This window comes from Falco naumanni, chromosome 2 (assembly GCF_017639655.2).
Source record: "Falco naumanni isolate bFalNau1 chromosome 2, bFalNau1.pat, whole genome shotgun sequence".
Lineage (NCBI taxonomy): Eukaryota > Metazoa > Chordata > Aves > Falconiformes > Falconidae > Falco > Falco naumanni.
The window spans coordinates 37,595,992-37,618,555 of NC_054055.1; the positions used below are offsets into that span (position 1 = coordinate 37,595,992).

At 37.0% G+C, this 22,564-nt stretch overlaps 1 long non-coding RNA gene across 1 annotated transcript in view; it reads right to left on the reverse strand.

The window, feature by feature from the left end:
* Positions 1-22,564, reverse strand: part of LOC121083893 — a 40,589-nt gene that overhangs the window by 14,788 nt on the left and 3,237 nt on the right. Inside the window, exons 2-3 of the long non-coding RNA XR_005826520.1 lie at positions 21,392-21,516; positions 15,802-15,913 (exon numbers count right to left, since the gene is read on the reverse strand). This is a non-coding gene — a long non-coding RNA (uncharacterized LOC121083893). The remainder of the gene's footprint in view (positions 1-15,801; positions 15,914-21,391; positions 21,517-22,564) is intronic.

The window sequence follows — 22,564 nt, forward strand, 5'->3', positions numbered from 1 at the left end:
GCAAGAATTTATTCATGGGAACTAGCTACTTACTCTCAGCTGAGTGACATATATCTGAATTCACCATACCATTTTCATTCTTGGGCTCAATTAACCTTGTCTCACGTAAAATGAAAAAGAAGGATGATAGCATGAGCTATCATTTTTGCCAAGAAGACTTTTTTTTTTTCAATACATTGAAAGACTGAGGACACGACTTCATAGACAGATGTAAAGAATCATATGGCAACCTATCCCAAATTTTAGCTGGCTAGCTGTAAGATGACTCCAGTTCCAAAGCTGGGTAGTAGTGTTAACATGGCACTAAGCCCAAGTTAACCAAGCATCAGGAGACTCCTGAGAAAATGAGAGCATTGGCAACTTTTCGATTTTGAAAGGCTTGAGACTGTGTTTTAGTCACTCCCTCAGCCTCAATGAATAGTTCTATTCAGTAGCAGGTGATTATCCTTAGGAGCAGGACCTATATGCACTCTGATAGAAAGCTAGTAGAGACACCCTACTGTGAGTGTTTTTTTGGCAAGCGTCACCAGAGACTTTGGCAGCCTCTCTTCCTCTAAAGTGCTACTGTGCTTTTGCATGGTTGCATTCTTCATGCAAACAAATATCAATGCCAACCCTAAGAACATGAAGAACTGATAATAATTATTGTTTTCACTGCTGGATAGCAAAGAACAACTGCAACATTGAGAAACACCATGCTTTCTGAGCATTTTTTTAGAAAGTGTATCTATTTCCTTTAGCTTAAGTAACAAATTCCAGTTATCTGACAATGTATTTGAATTTTGTTTTCTTTATATACATGTACATTTTGCAATGGATTACATTTTTTAATTAAGGCCCCATGTGGTTATCAGAATAGAGTAATTAGTAACTTCCTATAACAGCTTTATGTTCATGTTTGTGAAATAACGTATTAGACAATTTTAGAACAAAGTAAAATAAATTAAAATGTGGAATGCCTTAAAGATCACACAGTTTGAGCCCAAACAAAATGTTTCTTTTATTCTTTTACTTCATTCCATGTGTAGCAATGTACTGTTAGCAGATATATGTTCATATAATTTCAAAGCTGAAAAATGTTAAATCGCTTGGATTGAAAATATCTCTTTACAGTATTTCTAATGCTCACTTAACCTGTCTTCCTCTGGACTACATTCTGAATTTTTAATTCTGGGAAGAAGGGCAAAACAAGGTCCACAAAAAAAACCCACTGTGATAAAGAGATGAAAGAGTAAGAAATGCAAATACGAAGAGACATAAAAGGGCAAATATTTTTAGAAACTGAATAGAAGCAACACATCATCTATTCATGATGTTAGCAGTGAAAATTATTTCCAACTTTTATAGCAATGGGCTATTGTTTGCATGAAACATAATAGTCTAAAAAATCACTTAGGGCAGGTGTCTGCCTAACTTCTACTAGTGTTAACAGTTGTTGGGGTGGGAATAAGCAGAGTTTTATTGCTTGTCCACTTGTGTACAGGCTGCAGCTCTTTGCAACACATTCCCTTCACAAACCTTGTTGGCCAAAATCAGGGAACAATAAGACCTGTTCACAAGAGGGGAAATCCCCTATCTCTAAAAAAGATAAAATGTTCTTGGCAAGAGGACTCCAAAGGTTTCTGAGACACTGAAAATTTATGCTGGCCTGAAGGCTATGCTGTGCCAAGCAAGCACAATTTATTCTGCTTGTGAGGAATGCCACAGTGAGTATGCGGGAAGCAGTGAAGGTTCTGCTAGGCAAGGTGAAAGTTCCCATCTCCTAGAGTTCTGGGTTGCGATACAGGAACAGTTTAGACTGCCAACAATATGTGTGGTTAATGAGTAGCCTTGGTTCAAAAATCTCAGCAGCAAATGACTCATCTCATGCATCACAGTACCTCCTAACCTCCTGATACTGGCTAGAAGCTAGACAGACCAGAGACCTATAGGCGAAAAATCTTATTATGAGCTCTGAATTATGCCATATTCTAAATGTACCAGGGCTGACAAGGCCGTGTGGGTGGACGTTGTCACTGCTACTATACGCATCTTCATTACTGGAATTCCCACACTCATTCTTCTTGACTCCAAGCCTTTTGTTTACAAATGAAAAATAAGATCTCTAATTTGGTAATTAATTCTCAACCATGTATTTTTGACTATGTATTTTGTTACTTACAGTTGGCATACAGGGTTTTTCTGGTCAAAGAGCCAAGAGAAAAGAGATAGGCAAATAATGACATAAAAACTAACCACTAGTTAATTTCTTGTGGCTGTCTCCAACATGTAACATGTATATATATATATATATAAAAAAATCATAGTTTTAAATTATTAGGGCCAGCAGCTGGAAAGCAAAGCAGGATACTGATTATTTCTATCAGTGGTTCCCTCATCATTGCTTTGACTCACGCACAAGGCCTGTAGTTTTTATTTGTCTTCAACAATCTACTGATCAAATATTTATCCTCTTAGTTCTCTTACCCTGATGGAGGAATTCCATTGGCATTTCCATGGGAAATTGCACTTCCTCAAAAGGAATCGAAGACCAAAGTTTTCACTATCTCAACAATGGGATGTTTGATCTTAAAACTTCCCATTTGTTAACACCTTTTCCCCCACAATCTCTCCAAATACTTTTTCTCTCAGATGGTGTAAATTAATAATGTCACCAAATTAAACTCAGTGTTGTTGTCTTCAAACTAAATGTGAATGTTGGTCTTTCTATTTCAACACTGTAGAATGTTTACATGTGCCTTTAAGTTTAGCAGTTACTAGTTAATCTATTGCAAGGCATCACCTCAGTCATAGCTAGTCTCACTTCCTCTGCAAGAATTCCATTTTTTTTCACATCAGCAGGAGCTTTGGAGGAGACACTATCTAAATATTGGCAAAAAACTTAGAAGTAAAAGGACAGAAATGAACCAGACCCAAAAAGCTTTTTTTCTGACAAGTCTCCCAAGACACCATGTCATCTGCTTCTCAGAAAAGGGAACCCTACAAAATGTGCAAGTCTTAGAACAGAGGAATATTTTCAGCAGTTTGGAAGATTTCGATACAAACTAAAACTTCAAACTTAGGAGTTCCTTGTACGAAGACATTATTATTTCTCTGTTTCTACTGTTTCTGCTGAAGTAATTTTACCTGATACATACTAGGGCTGTAATTGCCTTTTGAGGGAGCTGCTTCACGAGGGAGTGTTGTTCCCTGATAGACTATTACAGCCAGCTCTGACTTTTTTTCACTCCCATCTGATTTAGCTCACAGTTTATTGCTCTCTAAGATAATGATACTGCACTTGACACAAGTATCCTCTATTCTCCTACAATACAGTCATCCAGGTAATCCATTTTTTCACATATCAAAATCTTCCATTGAACTGGTGATGCCTCCTAATGCTCTGGAGTTCATGACATTTATGCCAAGGTCATCAATGGAATAGCAATAAATTGCCATCGATGAGGTTTCTGGATCTTAGTATTTTTCCTTCAAACAAAAGCTTTTCTCTAAGGAATGAACCCTTGTTGGTTTTATTCACAGAAGTATTTTCAGATGTTATCAGACAATGATCTGAATTGCAATAGAGATTGCCCTGAGGAAAAAAAACCCTCCTCAGATATGCAAACAGGTGGCAGCTCTGATATGTCACTGCCTGGATGTCACTGAGATATCCTATTTCTTCAATTGTACCTGACACCAATTTAGCAGGTTAAGGAAGAAATTTTTTTTTTTTTTTAAGAAAATATCCAAAACCAGTAGCAGCCCATGAACAATACATGAAAATCTAATGATTTTAGAATAGTTGGATGGAAAACTTAGGGATTAGTAAGTATGTCTACACTAGGAAGCAGTATAGTACAACAGGGGTGAATTTGCAGGGCGAAACCATTAATCCAAGCCATCTGTCCCCTGCAGTATAAACATCTTAGATGGGGTACTTTAGAAAAGCTTAGAAAAGACTTGAAGTCTTGTCCTATACTGAAATGCAGGGGGTGTGTTCCTATGGCACAATTCTTCACCTACCATCCCTGTAGAACATGCAAGGCATTAAAAGGTATTCTTCAGCCATCCTCTCAGTAATTACGAGGCTGGCAAAAATATAGGGTGAAAAATCTCCCTAGAAATACAGTGACTTACTGTGTACTGACTTTGACATGTAACGGGAGACACTGATGTACATCTATATCTAAGAACTCTCAATTTTTACCTAAGACATACCAGTTAAACCCACAACTCTTATGACATCTTGAAAAAAATTGTCTTTGGATTTGTGTTAGCTACTTATGTAAATTAGGAGAACAAACACATCTCTTTCTTTTCACAAATTCTTATATACATTTGAATTTTTAATGTTTTTTATTTGACATCTTTCATATAATTACTATCTTGTTTAAATATCACTGTGCTATTGCCTGAGGTAAATGCAGTAGAAAATCGCTATGTTCAATGTTACTGTCTTATAGTTTCATCCCTTCTGTCAAACTGAGAACTTTTTTTTAATTCTGCAGGGAAATTTTTATTTCATTTGCTTGTTCATTCTTAATGTGGATGAATAAGTTGCTGGTTATCTACTTACAGATATAGAAAATTTCCTGTGTCAGTTAGCCAAGCTTAAAATGGATCTATGCACTTGTCATTGTCACAGATAGTTTGGGGTTTTTTTCCCACTGCACAATAATGAAATGTAGAAAAAATGCACAGTAACTTTTGTTAAAAAATATTTAAATGATTGATAGTCAAATCAACTGCTGTTCATTCTAAATCACATTCTCAAACTTAATACAGACTAACTTTAGGAAAGAACTGAATCAAAGTTTTTCTCCAGAAGAGCTTGAAGTGAATTCAAAAGGTGAGTGTCAAGCAGGAATCCCACTTTCACATATAACAGCTGCAGAACAACACAGCACAGTGCTTGAAGTACTCAACAGAAGGGGGAACTGGGTACTGGCTTCCCTACCCAGTTTACATTAAGCTGCCATTAAGTAAAAAAACTTACGGTGATGACAAGAGTATGGAAAGAGTATAGACTAGAATGAAAGTCTACTCTTCTCTGTTCAGTGCAGTACTTTATGAAATAGGAGAAATGGTTTTATTCCAGATCTCCAGCTTCTGTGGCAATCACTAACCACCAAGATACTGTGTGGCGAGGCAGACTCCTAAATAAGGTTCAGCCTCATCCAGGCAATTATATCTCAGTTAGGTTCTCAAATTGGAAGGGAAAGGGTGTTTAGACACCTATGTTTATCGTTTCTAGTTAACTGATCTTGAAATCTCCCCGCTCAGCGCTCTAAAATTTGTATATTCCATTCTTAGGTGCCTGATCCAGCAAAATTCAGTTCCCAGGACACAGTGAATAACCTACACTGGCACACAAGGTTTCCATTGGAGCTCATCCTTAGGCTACAACTACCAATTTAGGTATCCACATGTGAAGGTTTTGTACCAATCTCTGATATCACTTAGGAGGTGACTAACATTTCCACTGGTAATATCCCCACTATAACTAAGCTATTGCCAGAGGCCATGCGTATTAACACTGAACTTTTGACAGCACTAAATTGGTAGGTGTCTAGATCATTAGATTCAAAATTCATAAAATAGACATTACTCAGTGTACTCATAGCAAAGCCTGAAACACATTCTGAGTATTTCAGCTATACTGGAATATCTACAAGAGCTTTGGCAGAACCTCAAATCAGTCAGATCTTTGAGATGGACCCATCTAGATCTTTTCCCTAGAGTGATCAAGGGAGAAGGAGAGTGAAAACACAGAAAATCCAGGCTTCAACAGTCTTTCAACTAGGAAAGTTGTCACTGCCTCCTCCTACTCCTCTCACCCTTGGCAATCCCCAGAACTTCCCTATCTCTCTGCTTGCCCAGATGCTCTCCAGGAATGTTCCAAACCCCCATAGAGAGGGAATCCACATGGCCCACTAATTTTGAAGGAATATAAACATAATTTTGAATAGTAAATAAAAATAAATTAAACAAGAAAAAAAAATCTCTGAATAATTTCGTTTTGAACCTTAGTAAGAAACTGATCTTTACAGCAGGCAAGTAAATGTCCCATTTTTTCCTGGCACTCTTATTCACCACCTCTGAGCACACCTCAAATGTGCTGGCAGCTTTGTATCCCAGGCCTGTCAGCCCAACACACCCTTACACTAGACAGCAAGGTTAGCATCTAACTCTGCAATGCTGCAGCAGTAGTCGAAGGCTGCAATACTAATTTGTAACACTACTGCTCTCTTAAGAATGATGCTCAGAAGCCCAGAGTGCCTAAAGAAAAACCGACATCATGGCTACAGAAGTTATCTGAGACACAAATTAAGAAAAGCTCAGATTTCATCCTACATTCAAACTCATTTGGGTTTTTTGTTTGTTTGTTTTTTCAAATTTAGTACTGCCAACAACGTTTACAGGATTGATTTCATAAAGGGAGTTTGAAGTCATTGATTTCATATGGACATTATTTGATCTCATAGGAACAATGAAAAAAAGGAAAGGATTCTATGCAGAAATGTTTATCCATTGGTATTCATCTCTTAAAGCTTTCTGTACTCTGTGATAACGTGACCTTTGTATTTTCTATTGACCACCAGACTTGTACTCAGTATAATACTGTATTTAAATATTAATGTATTAAAGTAGATAACTGTACCATATGTTACCTTTTTGTTCCATTTCTATCTTAACTTATACTAGACGGTTTAGATTCAAAAAAAATATGAAATATGTCCTTGAAAACTTGTAACTAGATCTTTATAAATATTACAAAAACAATAATTTTGCATCAGTATGGTGAACAAGTAGCAAAGTGCCTGAAGAATATAAATTGAATGTTCTCTAGAAGAATCGGTAAAGGTTAAAATTCATCATTTTAACTGATAGGCTTTCTTTGGGAAATAACTGATGCAGTGAATACAAAATACTATGATAATTTTGTGTTTCTTCTCAGTGTTGTTTTTTTTTTCTTGAAAAACAGCATCTCTTAAATAATAAAGCATATCTTTTTCCATTCATTCTAGAACTAAAATTTCCTACAGTGCTTGTTTTCATACACAATTGATAGTTTTTTTCACTTTAAATAGAAACTTTTTATCTGAATGGAGTGAACACTTCTGTCCATTTCAAGAGATGCTGCAAGCCTATAGGAAATACACCGTGACATAGATATTTTAGAAAAGGATTTAACCTATGTGGTATGAAGACCAGTTGCAAAATACCACATTTACTACCACAGTTTCCGTAGTGATTTCCAGACTGTAGCAGGCTGGAGGCTGAACTAGAAAAACAGGCATAAATACAATTTAATCTAGAAATAATAGCAGTATTTAGGAGCACCTGTTCATCCCAGACACTGTACCAATGCCAGTAACAGATACCTTTTCAAAGTCCTACCATCTACTAAGTGAAGTAGAAAGGCACTGCCATCTTCTATGGTTAGGAAATTGAATTACAGAGAAATTAAATGACTTTTTTTCCACAGTCAAATAGGAATACTGTCAGAAAAATGAACCCAGGTCCGTTGAGTTTCAGTCCAGATCATAAACTGGACTTCAGTATTCCATCAAGTAACTTTACCCTGTTTAACTGTTATTCAAACTGCAGATTAGCCTCCTGTGCTGATGGCCTGAACCAGCTAACTTGCAAGTAAATCAGGTATCAATTCATGGAGATGAGCTAATTCCAAGTAATATTATTTCTTTCTACCATGTCAATACTTCAGCCCACAAAAGACCCTCAGTACAATGTGCGTTGTTAATTTGGGGGTTGAATTGCTTTGCTGATTTAATACTTACTACATGATTAGACTGAGGTAAAACAGGGCATACAGGGTCCACAGTTGCACTTAGCATTGCTGGCAATCTGACTATCACTGGTTCAAACATTTCCAAACTTTCTCCATGACATATTCATTGCCCACCCTGAGTATCAGGCATTCCATGATCCCCAAGAACAAGCTCTGTGGCAGACAGACCCAGTAGCTTGGCACATGACACCATTTCGGCAGGCTAAGAAAGGAGCTGCAGGTGCATGTACCCGAGTCCCATGTGCAGAAGCTGCACTGTAGCGCTGCAGGTTGGGGATGGATTTTGCTTTCTTAATTTACCTTCAGACAGACATACTACCCCAGCTCAAATCTCTCCAAGAGTTCACCACAAAAGGCAAAATGACTGTGTGTTTGTGTGAAGTTCACCCCTAATCTTCACATGAGCTAAGAATTATTCCTGCTGTCTTTACATCTGTCTCTTTTTTTCCCCCCTTTTCTTTCTGCAGGCTATTCAGATAAGGATTTTCATTGTCACTATTCCCAGTTTACTCTGAATAAGTGGAGTATATGAAAAAGCAAAGCTCACAAAAGAATGACTTGCCAACACTGATACCACCATTGACTTGAATTTAAAGCTATCACACAAGGACACTGTTAACATTTATCCCTCCTCTCTGCAGGCCGACAAATTAAAATATTACTTGAAGTCTCGGATCAGTTTCTACTACAGTGTTTCATTTTGATTGATGTCCTCTATTAATATCAGTGATGCTAGTTAGCTTTAAGACACCCCAAAGGGTAGTCAACTAGTTAAAACTCCAAATGAAACTCATGCCAGGTGTTCAGCCCCTTGAAAGTTTTGCTGAGCATTGACAGAAGACCTTATCAATCATTACAATTTAGCACTTTCAGACCGTCCCTTCTAAAGGGAGTCAGTTGAAGTACCATCTGCTCTTTTGCTTTTAAAACTCACTGGTCTCCTCTAAGGCAGCCGTTTCACTTTTGAAATTATGAATCTTTTGCAGGAGAGTGATGGGCTGCTGAAGAAAACTTTTTGTTTTAATAATCAGCAGTTCCTATGATGTGACAATTTTTGTAGTGCTCAGGGCCTTTTACAAATCAAAAGGAATCCAACTAAAACAGTAATTAATGTCAAATGACTAGTCACATACGGCCCTATTTAATTAAAAAGTTCTAATCTTTGATTAAACCTCCTCACACATTCCTGTGACTGCAAACTGTTGTCTGAAAAGAGAAAGTAATTGGGCACATAATCTATTGTGTCTTCTAACTGACACCTGCTAATTGTCTCAGCAGCAAATGGCAACAATTTAATTTAGAAAGTTAAAAAGTGTATCTTAAACATTAATCAGATTTTTTTTTCTGTATTATGTATTCCTTTGCTATGTTGGGAAGATCTCGTCCTGAATTTATCCCTCTAAGAATTTACTGCTCGATGAAAATTATTCCATTGTTTTTCAACAATATGCCTTCCTATAGTAAAAATAAAACATGTGATTTACTGGTCCGTTATTTTAATCTGCAGTTAATGTTTTAAATGCTATTAATCTTTAATTATTTCTTTTCCCTAAATATTGACTAACCTGCACAGCAGCTGTCGCAAGCAGGTTTCTGTAACCACAGCTTACAGGAAGAAAACCAGGAGGAATGAGCCACAGAAATTACCTCCACAGGAATTCTGACTAATTCAGAATTTCAGCTGGGGAATAACTGGCAGCTATAACCACCTTCAGTGCTATGGTGAAGGACCTCCCACTTCTTCCTCATCCTCTTGGGATCTTAGCTTCAGCACTAGCAGTACAAAGAAGACCATTAAGGCAAGAGAGTGTCTCAGAGGAAATAGTGTCCTTTACCAGCTTCCACCCTTTTTTTTTTTTTTTTATTTACTCATCAGTCTAACCGTGATTTAGCAAAAATTATAGTCACTATTCTGTCTCTGTTTACTGCTGAGGTGCTCTTGCTTTCTAGGCTTATGGCTAATCTACCAGCTAGATTTTTTTCCTGTCTTCTATGGCATGATCATTTGTTTGCAGTTTTTCTGAACTAGAATTGTGACACTCCAAATATATTGGTACTCCCAGCTGAAATTCCCAACAACTATTTTGTCTGCTTTATGTCTTATTTTACCAATATTTTAAAAAGTCCTTTGGCATGTTGAATAGAGCATTCTCAGGAAAGAACACTGCCACTGTATTTTGATAGCACATGTTTCAAAAGCCATGCATAATCCCCAAAGAAAACTGCTAGGTGAAGTGCGTCCACAAATACTTTTTTATTACGATGGCTTCAAACACAGCAGAGTTCTTATACCTCTAGTCAAAACTACATACTTGGGCACAGTCTTTTTCAACTTTCTCTGTGGGTCCCTGACGAAATTTAACCCTGGCTGGTAGTTAAGTACCACGCAGCTGCTCACTCACTCCCCCCTCACCCAGAGGGATGGGGAGGAGGGCTGGAAAGGAATGTAAAACTCAAAGGTTAAGATAAGAACAATTTAATAATTGAATCAAAATAAAAATGAAAGAATAATAGCAATGATGACAACAAGTTATAATGAAAAGGGGAAGGAAAAGAATAACATCCAGAAGGAAAGGAAGAAAGGAGCACGTGGTACGTAATGCAACTGCTCACCACCCACCGACTGATGCCCAGCCAGTCCCCGAGCAATGATCCGCCTGCCCCGGCCAACCCCTGATATATATACCAGGCATAATGTCCCATGGTACGGAGTATCTCTTTGGCTACTTTGGGTCAGCTGACCTGTCTGTGTCCCCTCCCAGTTCCTTGTGCCTCTCCAGCCTTTTTGCTAACAAGGCCTGAGGAGCTGAAAAGTCTCACATCAAAGCCAAAACACAGCACTGCACTAGCTCATAAGAAGACAATTAACTCCATCCCAGATGAAACCAGGACAGTCCCAAATACATTTGGACCCCCTCCAACACCTGGAACTGATATGCTGCCACTATAAAGGGACCACCGCATCCCAGTTGTGGTTGTGAAGGTGACCATGTGGGACGGCCTGATGGCCTGTGGGCATCTTCTAACTGAGTTCTACAGAGAATTCTAAGTCCACTGAACAGTATCTATTCTTTTCCATCTATACATGTCAAAAGAAAGTAAAGAACTGCTTTCACTGTTTTACAGACAAAGAAACTGTAGCACAGCAAACAGAAATAACCTGTCCAAGATCGCAGGGCCAGTCAGTGGTAGAGTCACCAAAAAAACACCTGTGTCATCTGATTTCCATATTGCTCTCTACGGTCAAAATACAAAAATAGTTATCTATCAATACATGTGAATGTGTAGAAACAGATAAAGATATAGATGGTCTAGATAGCTTTGTGACTTTTACTACAGCAAGCTGGCTGCAGCATGCCAATAGAATAGTACATAAATACAGCAAAAGTCTTGAATATTTTTTTTTTACATAACCATCAACTTTCAAATATCCAAATTTTGTCTTCTTGGCCAAATCATACCTTTTCACCATCTACAGCATCTTCAGTTATTCATCTTTTTTTCCTCCCTGCTTCATGCCTTCATTATCTCTAACCTGCTGTGACCTCTTAGCCAGTATAACCTTCTTCCCTGTAATCTCCCTTCTCCAGTCCACTCCAAACACTGCAGCCAAGGTTATCTTTCTTGTTCACTACTCTGATCGTGTCAATTCATGTCTCAGTCTCTCAGGTGGTTTTCCATCTCATTACAGTACAAGGTCGAATTTCTCCTCTGCAATTTTAAGGCTTTGCAAGAGTCTGCCTTAGCCTACCACTGGACTGAGTCCTTACTTTCCTGGCTCAGATGCAGTTCTGCCTACTGTGAGTATCCATATCTCATGCATGACTTCCAATTTCTATTCCCAAAACTGTTTTCAGTGCCTAAGATACCCCCTCTGCTTCATCGTGCCAACCAACCACACTTTCTTCTTTCAGGTCTCTTTATGTGTTCTGTGCAAATTTGGTTATGAGTGCTTTGGGGCAAGTCTTGTTTTTGAAAATACAAGGCATTTGTGAAGTTGCAGGTCTAGCAATGACATTGAAGAAATAATAATTATGAAATTTACTTTGTTATCTTGCACCACACTGTAAATAAACATACGAAGTAGCATTTAAATATATTCAGACTACGTGAACAACAGAAATGTTTCCAATTCTCTTTTCCTCCAGATTTATACTCAAGCAAAGGAAAAGAAGTAGTGGTTACTATGCTTGAGTCACATATACTTGACAAATTTGATTCCCTCACCAGATTGCCTTGCCTTTGAAGGCTGACCACAACCAGCTGATACATATTTAAGCCACAGCTTGGACTTTATCAGGGGCTAAAGCATACTTTTGATTCTCATTAAGACAAGACCCCTGACAGCATGCTATGAGCTCTGTGACTCTCAAAAGAGGCTTGAGCCATAGTTAATTCCGAAATAAATATGCTGCCTTTCAACCAAACAGCTCCTACTGCAAAAAAAGGCAGGCATACCTAAATCTGTAAAACAAAAAAGAGGAAAGCAGACTGTGGAAAGAAATCATAAGCAAGGCTTATATCAATTAAAAGTGTTGGGGAAATTTTACGGCAGCAGTTTGATCTCTCTTCTCTCTCTCAAAAAAAAAAAAAAGGAGAGAAAAGAAAAAGAAAAAAAGAGAAAAAAAGCCACAGACACAACTGAACCTTTTATTCCTAGGAGTTCCCTCAGGCAAGGGGCATTTCAGCTTTTTATCATACAAAACTTTACCATAATTCATCTATTAGGCAATGAGATTCTATAATCTATTGTCAGTTAAATTAACATCTGTAAGTCTTCACTGATGATGATGATACATTGCCAGAAGCATCTCAGGGCAACTGTTTTCAGTTTCATTGGCAGAAACAGTGAGAAATGGAAGCAAAAACTTGCAGCAGCAGATCAGTAACTCTTTCTAAAGCAAATGTGGTATATGTAATCCATTTCTTTAAGCTTAGCTATGAAAAAAACTAATAGAAGAGATGAAATAAAAAAAAAATAATAAAAAAGCCTGGCCACACAAGGTTCACATCTTGATGTGTAATTAACTTGATTAATTAGCAGTATGCTTCTTAAACTGTAACATGTATATGAGTTAAGTGAGAAAAAAAAAATCCACTTAAAAATTCTGTATCTGGTGCTACTGTGGGAAAACAATCCCCCTTCCCAATTTATCAAAGTAATTGAAACAGCAAAAGAGATAAAAATGTGTCATCATCAAGTGATATAGAAATTAATCTGCTTGAGAGCTCAACACGTTACACTGATCACTAGCTGCCTAAATCCAAACATGCTTTCACATTATTTGTGACATACACTCCATGCATCTGGAGACATAGACTGTAGTGCATGCCACCCATCTATCTGTTCTAACAATGCTGATAGAAGTTTGCTTACTATTCTTTCTTTGAAACACAGCAACAATGCTAGAAATGTTTACATCTACAGTTAAAACACATTTGTTAAAATTTGATCACACCTGTTAATGTCAGGTAGTAAAAATATACCAGAGACTCTACTCTCCACTTTGTGGTGCTAGTGAGTCAGTGTTGATAAGTCGTCTAAATATTTTGATTGAAAGTATCTATTTAGGAAAAAATAAATAAATCAAATCAAAACCCATTGGAAAAGGCTACTTTTTCAGCATATCTCTGAACCAAATTAGAGCAATATTTCAGTGTAGCAGCCAAGTATACTTACATACTTAATTTTAAATAGTTTGCATTACCTTTTACTGAGGTAGTTTTACTCTGGCTGGTATGGTAAAAATCTTATAAATTATTGATTGCAAACTAAATCATTGTTGTACTCAACTATTTTAAGAACTAGACTTAACCACCCCATATTTTCAGTATCACAGTGTGTACTTTTGCTGCCATGGTAATCAATGGCAAAATTCTATCTAATTTCAGAAGGATGAAGATAATTCCCCATGTTTGAATTGGGTTATCTGCCTCCTGGACTCCCTTTCTAACAAATTGAACACATTTATTCAATGCAAATTACTCAAAGTATAGCTGGAACTGAATTTTCATGTATGCTTTTCAAAAAAAGTGTTGTATGGACAGAAGCAACGATGTAAAGAGATTCTGACATTTTTACTTTAAAGGTATATGCCTTTGTTTAGGATCTGCCAATAGTCATCACTAGTCCTTCCCTCATGGGTCTCGGTTTCCTTGTTGCTGTGGAACATAGCATCTTTCAATTTAACATTCCAATTTTGTCTCTGTGTGATTTTCAGTGCTGCGGCATTTAGAAAGGATTATAAAATCTCAATACTTGTTTATTCTGCAGGTCAACACTCCCAACAATTGTCCTGGTACATTAGAAAAGTTAGCTGCATTACTGTTAGTCTTGACACCTGCTATTTACCCCACAGAAGGGAAAAAGCACATGCTTTTATCATTGTTTTCTTCCTAATTAATTGCTTAAACATGCTTAATACCAGAAAAGGCCTGTGAAGCCCAATGAGAATTTGTTCTGTTAAGCAGGGTAAGAGTTAGGCCTTGATTATACTATAGCCGATCATGAAGTGATTTAATAATTATAAATTCATGCCAGTCATGTACAACAGAAAGTCCCCCAAAAGTATTAGCATTTGCCTAACTCTGTTTATTAACCATCTTTGTTTCCTTCATGTGATCAAGTGTGAACAATAAACGTTGTATTTCTTTTTGGTCTGCTGACTGTAAGAATAATATATGGATTAGAATCTGCCAGAGAGAACCCACACCTTCAACTCTAAATGAGCACACTGAAAAAGAATACTTTCACAGAATAAAGAGATTAAATATTAATCTGCAAATGAACTTTAGTTTCTTAGTAGAGGCTATACACTTTGTATATGTGGATATTTAGTGATGTATTGCTTAGTTCTGCCAGCTGTAACTCTGTATTATTTATTTTAAACTCTTTGAGCTTGACAGCATAGACAACAATTTGGTCTCTTTGAGGTCTTTCAAAATCCTCCTGTGAATGTACTCTGTATTTTTTACAATTTTTCTTTTATGCACTTACTTATGATAAGTGGCTTTTCAGAGATTTGGGCCCAATTCCCAGGGTACTGTTTGAGACAGTTGCTGTTTACTACAAGACAATAAACAATGGCCCCTGTTTATGAACTCTCTCCCATAAAGTCTGTAAACGAAAGAGCTTGTTATATGAAATGCTTAAGAATGGTCACAAGCTAAAATTTAGAATTCTCCTCACTTATTGATTTAAAAAAAACCACCAACCAAACAAAAAACCTGAAAGAAGTTGTGATTTAAAGTTCATTAATGAACTACATGTGTTTCTCTATAACTTCACTTCCTTGGGGACTTCGTCGATTTTTGCATCACGTTGGGCCAAATGTTAACAAGATGATCATGTAGGTAAAGGCTAAAATCTGGCTGTGATTTGAAGATCCTTTAGTAGAAAAACTCAACAAGTAGCTACTTGGCAAAGTTCTGCAAGAGAGCAGGATGAGGATTACAGTCATAACACTCTAGAGACAATTTACGTCTGCTGAAGAAGTGGATGTTATACTAACATGACTACAGACTTTAAAGATGAGAGACAATGATCAGGAATGCCACATTCTCTTAGAGAAGAATATAGCAAAGCAATTTAAAATGCACTTCTTCAGCAGCTTTCTGTATGATTATGTCTTGTAATAAGAGCTTAATAATGTCTCAATTCAGACATTTTAGTGACATAATATATTTCATACAGCTTAGGTCCCTGACACCATATACTATAAGTGACTTTATCTTTCTTTTGGTCATATGTGGTCTTTTCTTCTCTGACATACAGGATTTTGATAGACATACATCACTACAGCAAAACAACATCTAATTTTAATGTACCAAGCAGTAAAAATTAATCTATTTTAATTTTGTTCTGTCATCCTTGCTTCAAAGAGAAAAAGTTTTAACAGTGTTTTGTCTTAATAAATTAAAGTTTCCAACATATAAATTTTGCTATACATTTCCATTAAAGCAAGCTAAGTAAAAAGAAAAGCTTTGCACCTAAAGCAGAAACTTACCGAGGTGTGAAATGGTCATTGTTTCTCATGGGATTTCATTCCACTGTATCGGATCTGTCCACCAAAGGTGTCAGGTCCTTCTCCAGATGAATTATATTTATGGCAAACTGCTCTACCAGGACAAAAAAGCAAAATCGTCAACCACAGTCTTCACAAATGACTCAGTCTTTTTAATACCCTGAATCATTAAGCACCTTCAGATAAGGGTGAGATATTGAACTTGACTGATACACCCTGAGACAGACTTCATGCTCTCACACGTCAAGTGGCAGCCAGTGTTACAGAGTAGTCGCACTGCAGCACCCTGTCAGCCAGAGTTTCCCATGCAATGAGGGTGTATGGCCTTGCCATTACAGAAATGAGAATATAACTGATGCTGGGTCATCATTCACTGCAAAAAAATGGCATGTTCTTGTGCCCCAGGGATGTTTAAATACCCTTATTTTAGCATTTAAATTAAATAGTTAATTAAGAAGTAAATTTTACTTCTTCAGTGAAACTTTAAATAGCAATACTCCAAAAAGCATTTAATTCAGGTTTAATAGCAGTTACTACATATTAAACAGGAACTAGTTATTAAGAGATACAGAAGTAAAGAAAAGAATAAAAATCAATTATATATTCCCTACATCTGAATAAATATATTTAAAATAACTATCCTTTTTTAGTAATGTAACTGACTCATTAGATACAAATTAAACACCTGTAGTGTAGACCAAATCTTAATTTAAAATATTAGCTGTCTTAATATAGTACACTCCCCTTTACACACTACAGTGGACACATTTAGTGGAACAGGCAAATGGCAGAAGTAAGCCATTTAAATACTTAATGACAGTGCACATTAAATAAAAACTGTCTGCAACATATATTTTGTAGTGATTTATTTGCAATTCAGATGTTATCTCTAGATGTATGTAAAGCTGTTAAGTCTGCTAACTATTTAAGATATTATAATAAAACGAAAATTGTAGCAATTCATTTATGTTAATTTATTGACACTATAAATTCCTCAGGGCAGCAGCCATGAATACACTTTCCTGTATAAAACTAAAAACTGTTTTGGCACCTAACAGATAAAACTTAACAATAGAAATACTAACTAGGATTTACATTTGCATGTTTGTTTTTTTTTTCTGTTTCTCTTTCTTTCTCTATTTTTTACATAGGTAATCCAACAACATGTACTTTTTCTTTTAGATTTCCAGAGTTACACGTGATTTTATGTACTCATCAAGTTGCTTTAAAGCACTTTACTTCCAGGACATGGACACATTGCAATTTTAAAAAAATCAAGCCTCTTTAAATCTTTCATAAAGACAGATAAATCCATTAAGCATTTTTAGTGGTCTCAAGGACACAGTATTTCATATTTTAATTTTAGGATGTTTTTGCAGCAGGTTATAGGATTTTTTAAATGTTAATTTTGCACCTTGGTTATTACATTTGGTTCTGGGTTTTTTATAGCACTGGATTCTGACTAATCACTTATGACAAGACTGTAAGACAACAGTTTGCCTGCAGAAAGGGGGATGCATAGCAGCACCATCCCAGAAGCAAACAGAGAAGGGAATTACGGCTTTTAGAAATATAATTTCCTGTCTTGCTTGCCCCTGGCTCTAAGGGGGGCACAAACTCCTACTGCTCTGTGCTGGCAGCCAACTGTCAGGTCAGCTTATCTCAGATGGCCAATGTGTTGAGGGGATGAAGCCAAAGCCCTGCATGTCCCTGAGCACCGGCTGCCAATGTCCCATCAGGACAGGGACTGGTGGCCCCACACAGGCTGCTGCCATCACTCTCCAGCTTTCACTGTGACCTGCAGTCCCACTAGCTCATGCCAGGAAGAAAGCCTTCAAGTCTTCCTTATTTTCCTGCGTGCTGGGGATAGAAGTGTTTCACAACCTATTTGGCACTTAAGGCCACTGAAACCAATATTAAGTCCTCAGTTTGGTAGGCAAACAAGGTGAAGCAATCATCTGCTACCCCATTATGCAGCTGTAGCTATACTGGACACATCAGGCAAAGAACCTCATTTTGTAATTCCTGTGAGCACCTGGAAACTCCTTAGAGGTGGGGCCCTCCCTGGATCCTCACCCACCATCGGAAAATGAAAGGGACCTTCATACAAAGAAATAGGTTGTGTTGCATCTACAGACGTGTCAAACTTTGAAAACCTCATGCTCTAGACAGCCTTGCCTTGCTGCTAATTGGTATGTTTTCCTTTAAAAAGTGAAGATTCTAACCTTTTACTTGACAGATATGTAAGTAAAATGCCACATAACATTTTGAAAGCTTATCTATAGTCTGCTGTTTACGAGTCTTGTTTATGTTGGAGCTCACACAGGAGGATACAAATGAAAAGGGTTAGCAGGAACAAAACTGAGTGGTTGGTTTCAAATATATGTGTAAACTAGCAAAGAAAGGTTTTTACCTACAGAAAGTCTAAAGATGCTGCTCCCTTTTAAAAGGCAACCATACAAGTGGGACGCCTGGCTCAACAGATTTTTTTTTATTATTATTATCATCATTATTATTTTTATCATTATTTATTCCTAGTTGTGTCCCTGGACTTTTGGCATGGAGAGTAGAGACAATTTCATTACCTTGGGGTTACTTGGTGTTGTGGTTTTTTGGGGTTGGTTTGTTTGGTGTTTTTTTTCCCCCCTTCTTTCTAATCTTAAGAAATTGCAGCTAGGAGAGAGTAAATGGGATTCCATTTCTCTGTGAGATTTAGCAACAGAATTGTTTACAGTGTTGCAATCAGTCATGTTTAAAGTGGAGCTACTAACTGCATAACTGAATAAGGGCATACTTTTGAAACAAAAGGGTTGCATAACAGGCAAATTCAGCTTGTAGAATCTTTAGTAAGCAACGTATAAAAAAATTCATAAACCCTAGGGACAGTTTGCAACGTTGTCAGTGGGTGCAAAATGGTAACTTAGAAAAACTAAAATGACAAAAATATGGAAATAACCAACAATCAGAAATCTGGTTTAATTCTTTTTTTTCTTTTTCTTTTTTATATTTGGTTTTGTTTCCAGTAGAAAATTTATCTCCTGCAAATTTATACACAGAGATTAATTTGTACTTATAGCTCAGGCTTATTCACTTCAGGAAACTAAGCACTGCACTTTGAAACCAGAAGTTTCAAAGACCACGATGTCTTTATCCCATGTGGGGAGTAACTAATACTAGCAGAGGTGAATTTCTGTGGCTCGGGAATACTCAGTATTTTACATGTAAATTATTTTGGAGTCTTCCTCATTCCTCTGCTTCCTGCCACTACTTGGAGGTGGCAGCACCAGCTCTGAATTTCCACAAAGACACAGGTCTTGCCTTCACAACTAAATTGCTGACCTGTCTGACTGTTGTTACAGCCTTCAACCTCTAAGTAGTGCTTTAAGAGGAAAAAGTGATACATTGAGCTCTACCACAATTCCTTGGCTACTGGCAGTAAACATTAGCTCTGAAGCAACTGTAATACTGAAATACTAGAAAAGTGAACAATAAAAACCTACCGTTCCGTAAGAAGCAACACCCTGACGCTTAAAGTTTGGGAAAATATTTTGAGTAAGTGACTCAAGCCTCCTGCAGCTTGAAGGTGTGACATGTGGGAAGCCTGTGATATTCCTGTTAAAAAAATTATTGGCTCTGCTGTGCTAGCCAGAGATCAACTTGACTCAACAACAGTATCAGCCTGCTCTCAATAATATTGTAACTTGGAAGGTGCAGCAATTTTCTTCTTAAAGGAGGTCCACTGACACACTATATTGAGATCACTTCCTGAATTCACTGAAGGGAATTCTGAATTACTAATTATTATTACTAATAACATTATTAATATAATATCTTCATATTATTAGATACATTCCTGCATAAGAAACATGAGAAATATCCAGAAGCTTCCTCAGACTCTGTTGGGTCAGCAGTCTTGTTTGGTTAATCTTTTTGTTTGGTTGTTTTTTTTAATGAAGAGAAGGAAAAAGATTTGTTCCATACCTAATCTCAGTAAGCATAATCTTAAAGACTGGTAGAGCATCCTTCTTACAGTTCCATGCAGCACATGCTTTTGCATTTGACTGCTCTCAGGAAATACACCTGTCAAGACTGTCACCAGGGCCCCCGTTTTATTTGACTTTTTTGACCTTTTGTATCATCAGATATGTTCTTCTTGAAATATTACTTTAATTTTGGCTTCTCCAACTTTGTTCTCTATCAGTACTGTACCAGTACTTCTATCTGCACAATGTATGCCACTTAGGCAGATCTTTGAGCTGGATCTGCTTTTACTTTTTCCTTAAAGCAAGCACTACCAACACTCCTGGAAAATTTTTAAACCCTAAAGATCAGATTTTACCCCCCCCCCCCCAAAAAAAAAAACCAAAAAAAAATCCATGGAGCAACCAAAGTGAGACAGAACAGAAAAGGTGCAGAGAACATCCCTGGCTCATGCTGCTGTGAGTCAGCAGGTCTGCTTGTCCCATGTACAGTCTCAGTCCAGCAGCTCCACAGGTTTGCAGAGTCCTCTCCCCAAGCCCAAACATTTTCTTTCCTTCCCCTCTCAGACTTGAATAGCAGTTCTCTTCCCTGCTTTTCTCAGCACTTTCTAGAATTTCTGCTCACTCTGGTCTTTTTATTTTCCTTTCCTCATTCTCCTTTTTTATCCTGCACCTCTCTAAGTGTCTTTGCTCGTGCATTCTCAAGAAAGGCACAATCTCCCCCCTTTCCAGAGTGCCGCCTAACCCAGAAGGGAACAAGATGACAAACGTCTGTACTGCCACATAATCTTTAAAGGACATAGAAGACATTAACTTACAATAACTGCAGATAAACTAAACACCATCTACTAATCTAAGTATTTAATAAATTGTAATTACTTTTACCAATTTCTAAACAAATATTTAAATTGTCATAATAATAAAGGGTGGATGTACTCTAATCTCTCACAAATTTGTCACAAATAATTCACAAAACAGATTTTCATCAGTAAAGTACTTCACTATTCAGTGAAACAAAACATATTGCTGATCTCTACAGGGTTTAGTGCAATTTACCATGAAAACAAAAATTGCCAGGTTTAAGAAAAATCCATAAAAAATTTGCTTCAGAAAAGTTTCTAAATGCTTCAGAGAATATCCTTTATTTAAAAATGAAAATATTTTCTATTCTGTGTTACAAAATCTAATGTCTGTACTTACACAGTGTATTCTCATCTCACTGTTAATGTAAGTGCATGCATTATGACAACATGACAAGTCATATCATATGATCATATTACTGTGCCATATCATACCCCTAGATTATCATCATGTCATAAAAGAATGGCTAAAATGTTTTAATTTTTAATGTTCTAAGTTGTTTTTTTTTTTTTAAAGGAGGCTATGTAAGGAAACAAACAACTCACTTGGCCATTACCTTTGTCGCTCCATCATTCTGCCCAGTAACTTTGTGACCTACTGGACAATTTCAATAAATTTTGTAAGTGGGATAGATATTTCAAAGGTGATCATAGTTTAAATTTCATTCCAGTTGGTGGGTATGTATGGGAGATAAACTGATACCCTGAGAGAAGGAAAAATCACCGCTGTACCTTTCCAGGCAGCTGCTGCCTGGCCCAGCAGCATGTCTTTCTCAGCCAGCCACTCACATCTGCAGGGTAACCATCACTGAAGACACAGGAGGAAGCTGGCAGTAGTGGAAAATTAAGAGACACACCTGTAGGAAAATGGTTTTCATTAGCTCGATTGCTCTTAAAGAAATTGCTTTATTTTTAAAAATCATTAAGAAAACTTGTACTTAGTCTGTTTGAAACATGCTGGGTTTGATCTCAATGTGTCCTGTTTTCACTGTGATAAAAGAAAAAAAAAAGTTTCTGTATCTGTGCTAAACAGTCATCAGCTAACATGCCTGAAGAGAGGCATGAGAATCCAAGTCCTAAGCCACTCACCTGTGGCCTAACAAGTCACCCTTTCTGTAAGCCTAATGAATCTTTGTGTGTGTGTGTTTGCTTGTTTCCAAAATGACACAGGTAGAACTGTAAACGTAATACTTCCCAGCTAGATTGAAACCATAGGTACCAACTTTTTCAGTGACAATCTCAGGCTTAGCTCCTACTTGCTAATTTCATTTGCGCAAAGTCTTTTAAAATCGCCCTACACCTCACTGGAGCACACTTTTCCTGCTCATCTCTCTTCTTGGACCCTGGCCCCTCCATTAGCCCACTAACATCATTTACAGCCCCTTACCTTCTTTTTCCCTTACCTACTGCACTATTATTTCTTACTCCCTTTCTCAGCAACTATCCTCTTTTCTACATCCTGCTGGTGTGGACTCACATTTAAATTGACATAAAACTGCTTACACACAGAGTGACAAAAATATTTTTATCTATTGTTTTGTTGCTACTTTGAAACAATACTGATAAATGGAAGAGATGTCCTTTTAATCTATGTAAGTTGTACTACTTTGCTGTTATGGGATGAATCAGATCAGTGGAAAGGTTTCTATTGATTTCATTGAGTTTCTGGACAGTCCTCTTACACTTCTCTAGATGTCGTATAATTTCTATTTTTTATTGTCATTTTTAACTGATTTTATACTACTACTAAAAGTAAAGCTTGTCACACCATAATTCCTTAATCACCCTTATAGCCTTCTTAAAAGACAGATTTTGTACGTTTTAATCCTCACACATAGTAACTGATCTTAATGACTGCATATTTTAAATAGTTCATTTACCTCATTTTCAGATTCTGTAAGAATG